Source organism: Ornithorhynchus anatinus, chromosome 2 (assembly GCF_004115215.2).
Source record: "Ornithorhynchus anatinus isolate Pmale09 chromosome 2, mOrnAna1.pri.v4, whole genome shotgun sequence".
NCBI lineage: Eukaryota > Metazoa > Chordata > Mammalia > Monotremata > Ornithorhynchidae > Ornithorhynchus > Ornithorhynchus anatinus.
This window is the reverse complement of record NC_041729.1, coordinates 102,538,798-102,551,226: the sequence shown is the minus strand read 5'-3', so window position 1 is coordinate 102,551,226 and position 12,429 is coordinate 102,538,798. Positions and strand designations below refer to the sequence as shown.

General features: G+C 47.8%; 1 long non-coding RNA gene across 1 annotated transcript; it reads right to left on the bottom strand.

The window, feature by feature from the left end:
- Positions 1-11,502: 11,502 nt before the first annotated feature.
- Positions 11,503-12,020, bottom strand: LOC114809228. The gene is made up of 2 exons (XR_003757003.1): positions 11,801-12,020; positions 11,503-11,702 (listed from the first exon to the last, which is right to left on the bottom strand). It is a non-coding gene; the product is annotated as an uncharacterized LOC114809228 (long non-coding RNA).
- Between the last annotated feature and the right edge of the window lie 409 nt (positions 12,021-12,429).

Sequence of the window (12,429 nt, the reverse complement as noted above, 5' to 3'; positions counted from 1 at the left end):
CATCTATAAATGGGAGATAAAAGTAATTGCTTCTCCTTAATTCACCAGGATTTGGTGATGAGAAAATGAGCTGAATGATGTGCAGGCACTTAGGAAAATGTAAATTTAAGGTGTGAACCTGCAGTTTTCTTCTCTGTGACAGGACCAATCACGTTCACCACACGGCAGGAGGGCTGGAAGGGGCCGGGGTTCATGGAAAGCGACAAATGCTGATTCAGTCAGAGCCTGAAAAGTTCCAGAATGTACTCCCTCTCCCTGCAGGTCATCTGAAGATCAACTTAGCCCAGGTAGGTTCCTCTTAAGAAGAATCATAATGGCAACAACAACAGCAATTGCGATAATAATAGTAATAATAATAAGGATAATAAGGATATTTGTTAAGCGCTTATGATGTGTCAAGCGTTGTACCAAGCCCTGGGTTAGATACAAGATAATCAGGCCGTACACAGTCCTTGGTTCACATGCGGCTCACAGTTGAAAGGAGAGGGAGAACAGATAATAAATCCCCATTTAACAGATGAAGAAATAGAGGCACATAGAAGTTCAGTGACTTGCCCGGGGTCAAACAGCAGGCAAGTGGCAGAGCTAGGATTAGAATAATAAGAGTGAAAATCATGGCAGCCGTTAAGCGCTTACTCTGCGCCAAGTCCTGCTCTAAGCTCTGAGGAAGATACAAGTTAATCAGGTAGGACACAGTCCCCGTCCACACGAGGCTCACACTCTTCATCCTCATTTTACAGAGGAGGTAACCGAAGCACAGAGAAGTGAAGCGACTTGCCCAAGGTCACACAGCAGACGTGGCGGAGCCGGGATGAGAACTCAGGTCCTCTGACTCCCAGGCCTATGGTCTCTCCATTAGGCTACTTCTCTAAATGGGAGACATTCTCTCAAAAATGATGTCCCCTGAACGTTATTTTACTAAAACAACCGTTAGCTTTCCGAGCTCTCTCCTCAGAATAGACTCCCCGATTAGATTGTAAATCCGTCAGACGGCAGGGACTGTCTCTATCTGTTGCCGACTTGTACATTCCAAGCGCTTAGTACAGTGCTCTGCACATAGTAAGCGCTCAGTAAATATTATTGAATGAATGAGAATAGCGAGGAGCAGTTCCACGACTTAGTTCCAAGGAACAAACTGTGACCTTTGAAAGCATTAAATTCCGTTAATACAGGTTTCCCACTGGCAGGGCAATTTCAGAGGTTTATGTCTCTAGGAATGAACAAGAAAGCTAGCATCAGGGCAGAAACTCTTCTGTGGAGAATTTTCAAGTTTGCTCGACCCTGAGCTAGAGGAGAGAGCTAAGGGCTGGTTATCAAGTATATTTCTTCATGACCTTGCATGTGAAACTTGTTGGGAACTTCTTTTGAAAAAACAAAAGCGAGAAAAAGCACAGTGTTTGGCATTTGGGCTTCTGTGTGCCCTTGATTCTACATTATAGATAACGTCTCAGCCGCAGATAACGCTAGGTCTAGGAATAAGCTAGTGTTACTGAGAAGTCCAAGGAACACTCACCAATCTATATCTTAATCTCCATTTTAGGAGCAGCAGGGACAGGTTGAAATAGCAAGGTCAAGACAGATGTTGCGGTACCTCAGTCTTTCCCTTTTCGGACTACGCTGGTCTCGGAGCTGCCATCTTGAATGTCTCCCAACAAGCACAGTTGAAATCCAACATAACAGAGCCCGGAAAATTTGGTGACGTCTTTGGGAGCTCCCGAAGCCTTCGTGGAAAGTCAAAGGGCCTTTATTGGATGGGTCCATCCTGGCGGTTTCTTCCACTGGTCAAGTGGGAGAGAAAGAAGAAAACGTCCAATTCATCAACAGCCTCCATAAAGGTGGGTCAACCGACCTCCAGTGAATAATAATAATATTTTGTTAATACAGTGTTTGGCACCGTACTAAGTGCTGGGGTAGATACAAGCTAATTAGATCCTACATGGGGCTCACATTCTAAGTAGGGGGGGAGCCCAGTAACTGAATCCCAGTTTTGCAGTTGAAGGAACCGAGGCACAGAGGAGTTGAGTGACTTGCTCAAGGTAACAGAGCAGGCTAGTGACAGAGCTGAGGTTAGACCCCAAGGTCTCTGACTTCCAGGTCTGTGCTCTTTCCACTAGGCTACTCTGTAGCTCTCTGATGGAACCTAACATTTTGGTGACTCTTTTTCAGGGAATGTCAATTTTTAACAATCAATTAATCAAATTTATTGAGCACTTCCTGTGTACTGAGCACTGTACTAAGTGCTTGGGAGAATACAGTATAACACAATCGGTAGGTGTATTTCCTGCCCACAGTGAGTTTATTTATAGAAAACGGGAGAGAAAAGGGATCCCTAGGTCTGTTATTCAAATCACAGTCCCTTTTTATGGACTTCAACCACCCTGTTATATAACAACTCTGCGGCAGCCCAGACATAAAGTTTCAATAAATAGATAAAAATGCAACTGGAATCTATACTCATTTCTATTTTCCTAAGCTCTTTCATGTCAGAGATCTCATTTTATCCTCCTAGCATCTCTGTGAGGTAGAGCCCATTCTTACTGGGTTATGAAGGAAACTGAGGGTCAGAGGAATTAAGTGACTTGGCCAAGATCGCACAGCTGGTCAGTGGCAGAGCGAGGGCTAGAACCAAGATCTCGTGACTCCCAGCCCACGGATTATCCAAACTGCCTCCTTGATAATAAACCCATGATATTTCCACCAGCTCTTCTTACTATTCAGTGGTGGACATTGAACGATGGACACTGGTATGAGACGGGAACTGGGAAAGCAGAGTTTTCTCTATGTATCCAAATTCTTACTCTCCTTTGCTGGATTATTATTTTTTTTTAATGATACCCGTTAAGCAAATTTACCATGCGCCAGGCACTGTATTAAACTCTGGAGTAATTAGAAGATGATTGGGCTGGACACAATCCCTGTTCCAGCCAGAGTTCACAGCCTAAATTGGAGGGAGCAGCGTTTAATCCCCCATTTTACAGATGTAGAAACTGAGGCCCAGAGAAGTGAAGTGACTCGCCGAAGGTCACACACAGCAGACAAGCGGCTGAGCTGGGATTCGAACGCAGGTCTTTTGCCCAGGGCCAAGCTCTTTCCACTAGGTCATGCTGCTTTATAGTGGATAGAGCACGGGCCTGGGAGTCAGAAGGTCTTGGGTTCTAATACCGGCTCCACCATTTGTCTGCTGTGTGACCTTGGGAAAGTCGTTTCATTTCTCTGTGCCTCAGTTACCTAATCCGTAAGATGGAGATTAAGACTGTAATCCCCACGTGGGACAGGGACTGTGTCCAACCCGATTTGCTTGTATTTACCCCAGTGCTTAGTACAGTGCCTGGCACCGAAGTAAGAACTTAACAAATATCATAATAATAATTATTCATTCAGTCATTCATTCGATCGTATTTATTGAGCGCTTACTATGTGCAGAGCACTGTATAGGCGCTTGGAAAGTACAACTGGGCAACAAATAGAGACAATCCCTACCCAACAGTGGGCTGACAGTCTATTACTATTATTACTGACAACCTTTTGTTTCAGGCTCCAGGTCGAAGAGGACTGACTAATTACAGTGACCGCCAGCGTTATGTTATCCGTACCGGTAACAACATCTCAAATAAAGTCTCATAGCAAGGTCTAATGAAAAGAGGATGGACGTGGGAGTCAGAGGACCTGGGTTCTAATCTCTGTGATGCCACATGCTGCTGTATAACCTTGGGCAAGTCACTTCATTTCTCTATGCCTCAGTTACCTCACCCGTACCATGGGGATTAAGATTGTGAGCCCCAGGAGGGGCATGGACTGTGTCCAACTTGATTAGCTTGGCACTACCCCAGTGCTCAGGACAGTGCCTGGCACATAGAAAGCGCTTAACAAATACCATTTAAAAAAAACTCGAATTTTTAGATGCTGGCCAAATTTCACATTGGGAAAGTCGTCTTGGACCACTGTTTATGTTGGGGACAGGGAATGTGTCCCTTTATGGTCATAATGTACTCTCCCAAGTGCTTAAAAGAGTGGTCTGCATATGGCAAGCGCTCAATAAATACAACTGTGTGAATAAATGAACCACCACTGCCTAGTCAGAAGACTGGAGGGAAAATATGGAAACAGAATTTTGGTCTCATAGAACTTGTTAGCTGTCTTGCGGTGTAGAGATCCATCCACTCCCTACACCCCGTCACCCACAGGCCGGCTTAACCTAGACAGCTTCCTCTCTCTCTCTCGCTCTACCACAGACGCACTAATATCATTTTCCTTTGCCGGAGAGAACTTAGGCTTCTAACAGCAGCCACCACCTCCTTGCTACATCACATCCTGTGACTTAATCACCTTCTGGCAAAAGTTTCACCCTGCTCATTTTCTCTTTTTCCTCTTCGGAGCTGAGGATTATGGAGCTCGAACTGGAGAATACTTGAGCTCTGCTTCTTTTTTCCACCTCATTTCTGCCAGCTTGAGAATGTTTTGATGGAGGACAGACATATCGATACCCACCACACTTGGCATTTATTCAATCATACCCGGGCTCAGCTCTATGCATGTCGCATATATGAATCTTCAATTTTGCATTCATCTGTTTCATCCTCGTCTTGCCTTTCTATTCCTTTCCCAACTTCCCAAGGCGGAGCCTAGGTGAAGCCTCCGGAAGTAGTTTCCTGGTTTTAGTAGTTCCCTCAGCCTCTTGGGGACATGCCCTGGGTGACAGAAATCGGAAACAGAAAACTTAGACGGTAAGCTAATTAAGGGCAGGGATCGCGTCTACCGACTCTACTGTATTATACTCTCCTGAGTATTTAGTACAGTGCTCTGCACACAGTAAGAGTTTTTTTTTTTAATGATATTTGTTAAGTGCTTACTCTGTGTCAAACACAGAAGCAGCGTGGCTCAGTGGAAAGAGCACGGGCTTTGGAGTCAGAGGTCATGGGTTCGAATCCCGGCTCGGCCACTTGTCAGCTGTGTGACTTCGGGCAAGTCACTTAACTTCTCGGTGCCTCAGTTCCCTCATCTGTGAAATGGGGATGAGTGAGCCCCACGTGGGACGACCCGATTCCCCTGTGTCTCCCCCGGCGCTTACAACAGTGCTCGGCACATAGTAAGCGCTTAACAAATACCAACATTATTAAACACTGTTCTAAGCGCTGGGGTAGATACAGCGAATGAGTTCTCCGAGGGAGTGGTTGTAGATGGAAAATAGAAGGGGATCCCGAACTGAATCTCGAGAGACACCCATAGTGAGAAGGTGGGAAGCTGCAAAAGAGACTAAGAATGAGCAGCCATAGAGATAGGAGAAGAACCAGGAGAGGACAGTGTCAGTGAAGCCAAAGTTGGATACTGTTTCCGGGAGAAGGGGCTGGTCGTCAGCGTCAAAGGCAGCTGAGAGGTCGAGGAGGATTAGGACGGGGTAGGGGCCATTGGATTTGGCAAGAAAGAGATCACTGGGGTCCTTTGAGAGGGCAACCTCTGTGGAGTGAAGGGGGCAGAAGCCAGATTGGAGGGGGTCAAGACGACAGGAGAACTGGAGACAGCGGATGTGGACAACTCCCTCAAGAAGTGTGAAGAGGAGTGGAAGGAGAGAGATTGGGCGATAACTGGAGTAGTCCATGAGATCAAAGGAGAGTTCTTTTTAGGAAGGAGTGAGGCCTAGTGATCTAGAGAGGCGGCGTGACTCAGTGGAAAGAGCCCGGGCTTGGGAGTCAGAGGCCATGGGTTTGAATTCCGACTCTGCCGCTTGTCAACTGACTGTGGACAAGTCACTTCACTTCTCCGGGTCTCAGTTACCTCATCTGTAAAATGGGGATTAAGACAGTGAGCCTCACATGGGACCACCTCATTACCCTGTATCTACCCCAGTGCTTAGAACAGTGCTCTGTACGTAGTAAGCGCTTAACAAATACCAACATTCTTATTAGTGGCAAGAGCTTAAGAGACTAGAATAAGGAGTTTCTGTTTGATGCAGAGGTTGATGGGCAACCAGTGGAGGTCAAGGATGAAGGGATATGCTTTCCCGTTAGGGCAAGGAGGTTCCACAAGCCGGAGTTGACCTCCTCGTTGGGGGGGAAGGGGTGTGGAGGAGGGGATGGCGCGAGGAGCGGGGAGGGGTTGGGATGAGAGTGAGTTGGCGGGGGCAGTGAGGAGGGGAGGGACATGAGGGGCCGGGCTGGAACAGGATAACTGGGGTTGGGTGGGGTAGGAGGGTGGGGAGGATCAAGCGTTCATTCATTCATTCAGTCGTATTTATTTAGTACTTACTGTATGCAGAGCACTGTACTAAATGCTTGGAAGAGTACAGTATAACAATATGACAGACACATTCCTTGCCCACTGAAAGCTAACAAGCTGGAGGGACAGACTGAGGTTAATAAATTACAGTTATGTACATGATTGCTGTGGGGCTGGGAGAGGGGGAAGAATGAAGGGAGCGAGTCAGGGTGAGGCGGAAGGGAGTGGGAGAAGAGGAAAGGAGGGCTTAGTCAGGGAAGGCCTCTTGGAGGAGATGGGCCTTTAATAAGGCTTTGAAGAGGGGGAGAGTAATTGTCAGATACAAGGAGGGAGGGCGTTCCAGGCCAGTGGGAGGAAATGGGAGAGGGATCGGTGGCGAGCTAGACAAGATGGAGGTAGAGTGAGAAGGTTGGCATTAGAGGAGCGAAGTGTGTGGGCTGTGTTATGGTAGGAGAGGAAGGAGGTCAGGTTGGAGGGGGCAAGGTGCTGCCCTCGCTTTGGTCACAGGTGAGTTTCGAGCATCCAGTTCCAGCATCCACTTCCCAGTGTGCTGCACCTCTTTCCAGCAACTTGTCTTTTGAATCCACGGCCTCGGCGGAAACATGACCGCGAGGGCCAGCGGGAAACCCGACTCTGGGGGCGAGAGTGCTGCAGTACCATTGACGCTCTAATGGAGAGGGTGAAAAAGTTGTTTCACAACTGAGTCAAGAGGACAAAACCCTGGCTAAGGAAATTCAGCAGACCCTTGTATGGACACGAAACCCTATTCTTTTATACCGTCGGGGGAAACAATAACCTGGATTTACATAACCCTCTGTCTTTGCCGTATCTTGTCTGATTTCGTCTTCACGTCATCCCCGTGAGGTAGGGAGTCACGAGGATATTTCTCTCCATTTTTCAGGTGAGAAAATTGAGGCTTGGAAAGGTGAAGTAACTTTCTTATATTTACACAGCAAGCCAGGGGCGAAGCTGAGCATCAAATACAGGTCATCTGACTCCAGATTCCTGCCCTCTCTCCACTTGACCACGTTGCCTACATGAGAAAACTGCTCTTAAAAAACTGGTACTCAATAACAATAAAAATTGTGGTACTCATTAAGGGCTCACTATGTGCTAAGCACTTTACTTTGGCTCAGTGGAAAGAGCCCGGGCTTTGGAGTCAGAGGTCATGAGTTCGACTCCCGGCTCTTCCACTTGTCAGCTGTGTGACTGTGGGCAAGTCACTTAACTTCTCTGTGCCTCAGTTCCCTCATCTATAAAATGGGGATTAAAAGTGTGTGAGCCCCACGTGGGACAACCTGATGACCCTGTATCTCCCCCAGCGCTTAGAACAGTGCTCGGCACCTAGTAAGTGCTTAACAAATCCCAACATTATTATTATCATTTACTAAATGTTAGGGTGGTTATAGGCTAATGGGGTTGGGACACAGTCCCTGTTCCACATGGAGCTCACAGTCTCAATCTCCATTTTACATATGTGGTAACTGCGGCCCGAAGAAGTGAAGGGATTTGCTTAAGGTCGCACAGCAGGCAAGTGTCGGAGCCAGAATTGAAACCCGTGACCTTCCGACTCTCAAGCCCGCACTCTATCACCAAGCACCATGCTGCTTCTCTAACTTGAAAGCAGAAAGATTTTTATCATTTCCTACTTTTCCGTATTTACAGGGAAATGAGACGAGCCCATTCGGAAAAAGAGTACCTGCTTGCTATAGGAATGTTTCTTTAAACAGCACCTACTGATTTTCTTACCTAATGGGCAGGTTGTGGGTCTTTAACCCCAGACGGGCAGGACCACGAGAGTTATTTTTACCGTCGCCCGCTTTTGCAGAGCTATGGCTGCCATTAACAGCGGCCAACAAAATCCATTCTCCGTCTGGGGCTGCAAAGTACTACAGCTTTAGGGTCTGGAATTACTGGGGAGGATCCCTTCTAGTGCGTCATCGAAGACATAATTACCTCATCCTTTCCCCTTAAGACGAGGCCCACACAAAAATGCCAAAACGCTTACCATATGCGCACATAAACTGATTTTGTCACAGTAGCCAAAACTGGAAAAGGAATAGCTCCTCCCAGGATCTACACAAGCGCTTTCTCAGTCAATGAGAAGAAAAGTGTTTATTGTTGTATTGTACTCTCTCTCAAGAGCTTAGTATGGTGCTCTGCACCCAGTAAGTACTCAGTAAATGTGATTAAATGAATGAACGAATGATTAAAGAGTGACTATTCATCCAAAAATCCAACAACGTCCTAACTGGTGTTATCAGAAATTGGTACAAACGCCTGATAACGATTAGGATGCTTGTGCACAAACGAATGAGTTTATTTGCGGGTTTATGGACATGCAGGACTCCTGTTGGCTGGATTTTCAGCTCACCACGTTTGCAGCACTAATTAACCTGCTGAGCATCGTAAGAAGAGCTCCAGAGAAGGTGGTCGGTGGAGGGGCTGCCCTCAGGAAGAAGAAAACCTTCCAGGGGATTAGACAGAAAAAAGACAAAAATGTTCACATAAATACACCTGGCCCTGAAAGTAGTTTTGCATCATAGGGTGTAATGTGACACAGAAGGCTTCTTAAGGAGCAGAAAAGATGAAGATATGACATGGCCTTCTGACAGACAGCCTGACGAGATGTTCAAGGGGTAACCCGGATCAAATTCCTGGGTTAACGAAAGCATTTCCAGCCATGAAACACCTGGCGTACAAAACCTGTGAGGATCGTCTGTTCTTTTTCAAGCAGATGGGTGGAGAAGGGAAAGTACCATTTGGCAGATGGCATTTTAGAGAATTTTGCCATTTTCCCACCCACAGCTTCTGGACCAGGGCGGTGATGGGTTCGAAGCAAATGGAAGGAAACAATTCCTCACCTGCAGCCTTTCCCAAGGGGGTCTGTGCTTCTGGGTGTCTTCAAAAGCACCTGAAGCAGCACACTGCCTAGTGGAAAGAGCACCATCCTGGGAGTCAGAGGACCTGGGTTCTAATCCCGCCTCTACCATTTGTCTGCTGCGCCTCTCTGCCTCTGGCCTGCTGTGTGACTTCGGACAAGTCACTTAACTTCTCTCTGTCTCAGTTTCCTCATCTGTAAAATGGGGATTAAATTCGAATCCCTCCTCCTTAGACTGTGAGCCCCAGCGTTTAATATAGTGCTTGACACATAGTGAGCACTTAATAAATGTCATTTTGATGATGATAATAATAATAACAATAATTGGTAATAATAATAATTATCTGGAGGGAGAGTAAAGGGTGTCGGAAGGACTGCCTAGTGGATTTCTTGTCCAGCACTCTACACGCCGGAAAAGCCCAGTACAATTTAGAGATGGTGAAGATAGTGATGAAGGGTAATGATAGAATACCAGCTCGTGCCCTAGATAATAATAGTGATAATTATGGTGTTTGTTAAGCGTTTACTATGTGCCAAGCATTGTACTAAGCACTGGGGTAGACATAAGGCAATCACGTTGTCCCATGTGGGCTCACAGTCTTAATCCCCATTTTTACAGATGTGGTAACTGAGGTACAGAGAAGTTAAGTGGCTTGCCCAAGCTCACACAGCAGACAAGCAGAAGAGCCAGGATTAGAATCCACGACCTCCGTCTCCCAAACCCGTGCTCTGGCCACTAGGCTATGCTGCTTTTCTGCTAGATGATACGAGCCCTGAACTGAGAACAGTTTGGAAAATGAGCCGGTGGGTCGGTTCAAAGACAGAGAATGGCCAAGATTGGAGGTCCATCTTGTCTTGTCTTATGCCTTCGGGTCGTCTCCGACCCGTAACGACACCACGGACACATCTCTCCCCAGAACGCCCCGCTCTCCATCTGCAATCGTTCTGGTAGTGGATCCATACAATCTTCTTGGTAGAAATCCGGAAGTGGTTTGCCATTGCTTTCTTCCACACAGTAAACTCGAGTCTCCGCCCTTGCCTCTCTCCCCTGCCACTGCGGCCCAGCACCGGTGAGTTTTGACTTGCAGCAGATCTCCTTCCCCTCGCTAGCCACTGGCCAAGCTAGGAAGGGAACGGACAGGCCTCTGCTTGACTCTCCCTCCCGTAGCCGAGACTGGTAGAGGACTGGAAACTCTGAGAGGGGTGGAGGTCCGTAGCCCTCTGAAAACTGGCTGGGAGAGTTTTCATTTTAATGATGAAGTTGATTAAGTGCTTACTCTGCACTAAAACCCTGGGCTAAATTCTGGGGTCGGTGCAAGATCAGATTCATTCAATCGTATTTTTTGAGCGCTTACTGTGTGCACAGCACTGTACTAAACACTTGTACCGTCCAATTTGGCAACAGATAGAGACAATCCCTACCCAACAGTGGGTAGATATCAGCCCTCGCCCCAGTATTTTCACCAGCCGCATCTGGAGGGGAGAATCGAACTCATGGCCTAGTGGATAGAGCCCAGGCCTGGGAGCAGAAGGACCTGGGTTCTAAGCCCAGCTCCACCACTTGTCTGCTGTGTGACCTTAGGCAACCGTGGGGCTCACGGTCTAAGAGAGAGGGAGAGACGGGTCATTTATCTCCATTATTCGGATGAAGACACTGAGGCTCTGAATTGCGCCAGGTCACCCAGCAGGCAAGTGGTAGAGCTGGGGTTAGAACTCAGTCCCCTTTATTTTATTTTATTTTACATCTCAGTCCCATGTTCTTTCTTCTAGGCCATGCTGCTTCCCGTCCTATCCTGCCCACTCTGCCTCAGGCCAAAGGCAGGATCATCCCCAGAGTCCAAGGAGGACTGGGGGAGAAGGCTGTGCTCTGAGGGACAGGGAGAAGGACGGAAGCCCTGGGTTTTTTCCCTTGGTCTACATTCTCTTCAGTTCCCCGCCCCACACCCCGGTCCAATATTTTCACCCACCGCATCTGGAGGGGAGAATCGAACTCATGGCCTAGTGGATAGAGCACGGGCCGGGGAGCGGAAGAACCTGGGTTCTAAGCCCAGCTCCACCACTCGTCTGCTGTGTGACCTTGGGCAAGTCTCTTCACTTCTCTGTGCCTTGTTCCCTCATCTGTAAAATGGGATTAAAACCGTGAGCCCCACGTGCGTCGGGGACCGCGTCCAACCCAATTAGCTTGCCTCTACCCGAGAGTTTAGAACAGTGCCTGGCACATAGAAAGTGCTTAACAAACACCGTAATTATTAGTACTAATTATTATTCTCTGTGGCTCAGTTCCCTCATCTGTAAAATGAGATTAAAACCGTAAGCCCCACGTGCGACGGGGACTGTGTCCAACCTAGTTAGCCTGTCTCTACCACAGACCTTAGAACAGTGCCCGGAACATAGTAAGCGCTTAGCAATTACCACAATTACTATTTTTATTAGAAACAAGCCCGACAGAGTTTCCAAAGGAAACGCTTGGTGTGGGTTGTCTCCCAGGGAGTGAATCAGCAGCTCCGAGGAGGCTCCACCGCCCGTTCCGAGAAACGTGCCCGGGATCCCTGGAGCGTCTGGCCGAGTCCCCGCTTGCTCGTCTCGCTCCCACCGGGGACCGCTGCCGCTTATTAGGAAGGAAATTAAAGATCATAAAGCACAGCGAAAGAAGGAGCGTTCGGCTTGCCAACAGTCAGGCGGCTCTCCCTGTGCCCACGTTGTTACCGGAGCCCGGCTGTCGTCTTTCACGGAGGGAGAAGAGAGACGCCCTTCGGTGACCGCTCTGGTCCGCGCTGTGACATAAAACCATCTCCGCTGCTCGTTAGGTTGCAATTAAGCCATTAAAGGGGCCCGGGTTTCTAATGGAAAACATACTTGGCCATCGCGTCCTATAAAATCAGACTCGGGGCTTTACCTTAAATGCTCATGGAATTCGATTGGCTCTGCCTTGGATACTTTGTCGGCTTCAAGGGAGAAGGAAGGGAAGGTTGTGAGCCTGATAAAGTCCAGTCTGCGTTTGTCTATTTATTTATAATGGTGGCTGGGGCTGTTTAGGTATTTGAATAATAATATTGTGGTATTTGTTAAGCGCTTACTATGTGCCAGGCACTGTACTGAGTGCTGAGGTGAGTACAAACAAATCGGTTTGGACACAGTCCCTGTCCGGCGTGGGGCTCACAGTCTCAATCTCCGTTTTACAGATGAGGGAAGTGAGGCACAGAGAAATGAAGTGATTTGCCCAAGGTCACACAGCAGACAAGTAGCACAGCCAAGATTAAAACCCATGACCTTCTGACTCCCAGGCCCGTGCTCTATCCACCATGTCATGCCGATTAGTACAGTGCCAGGCACAT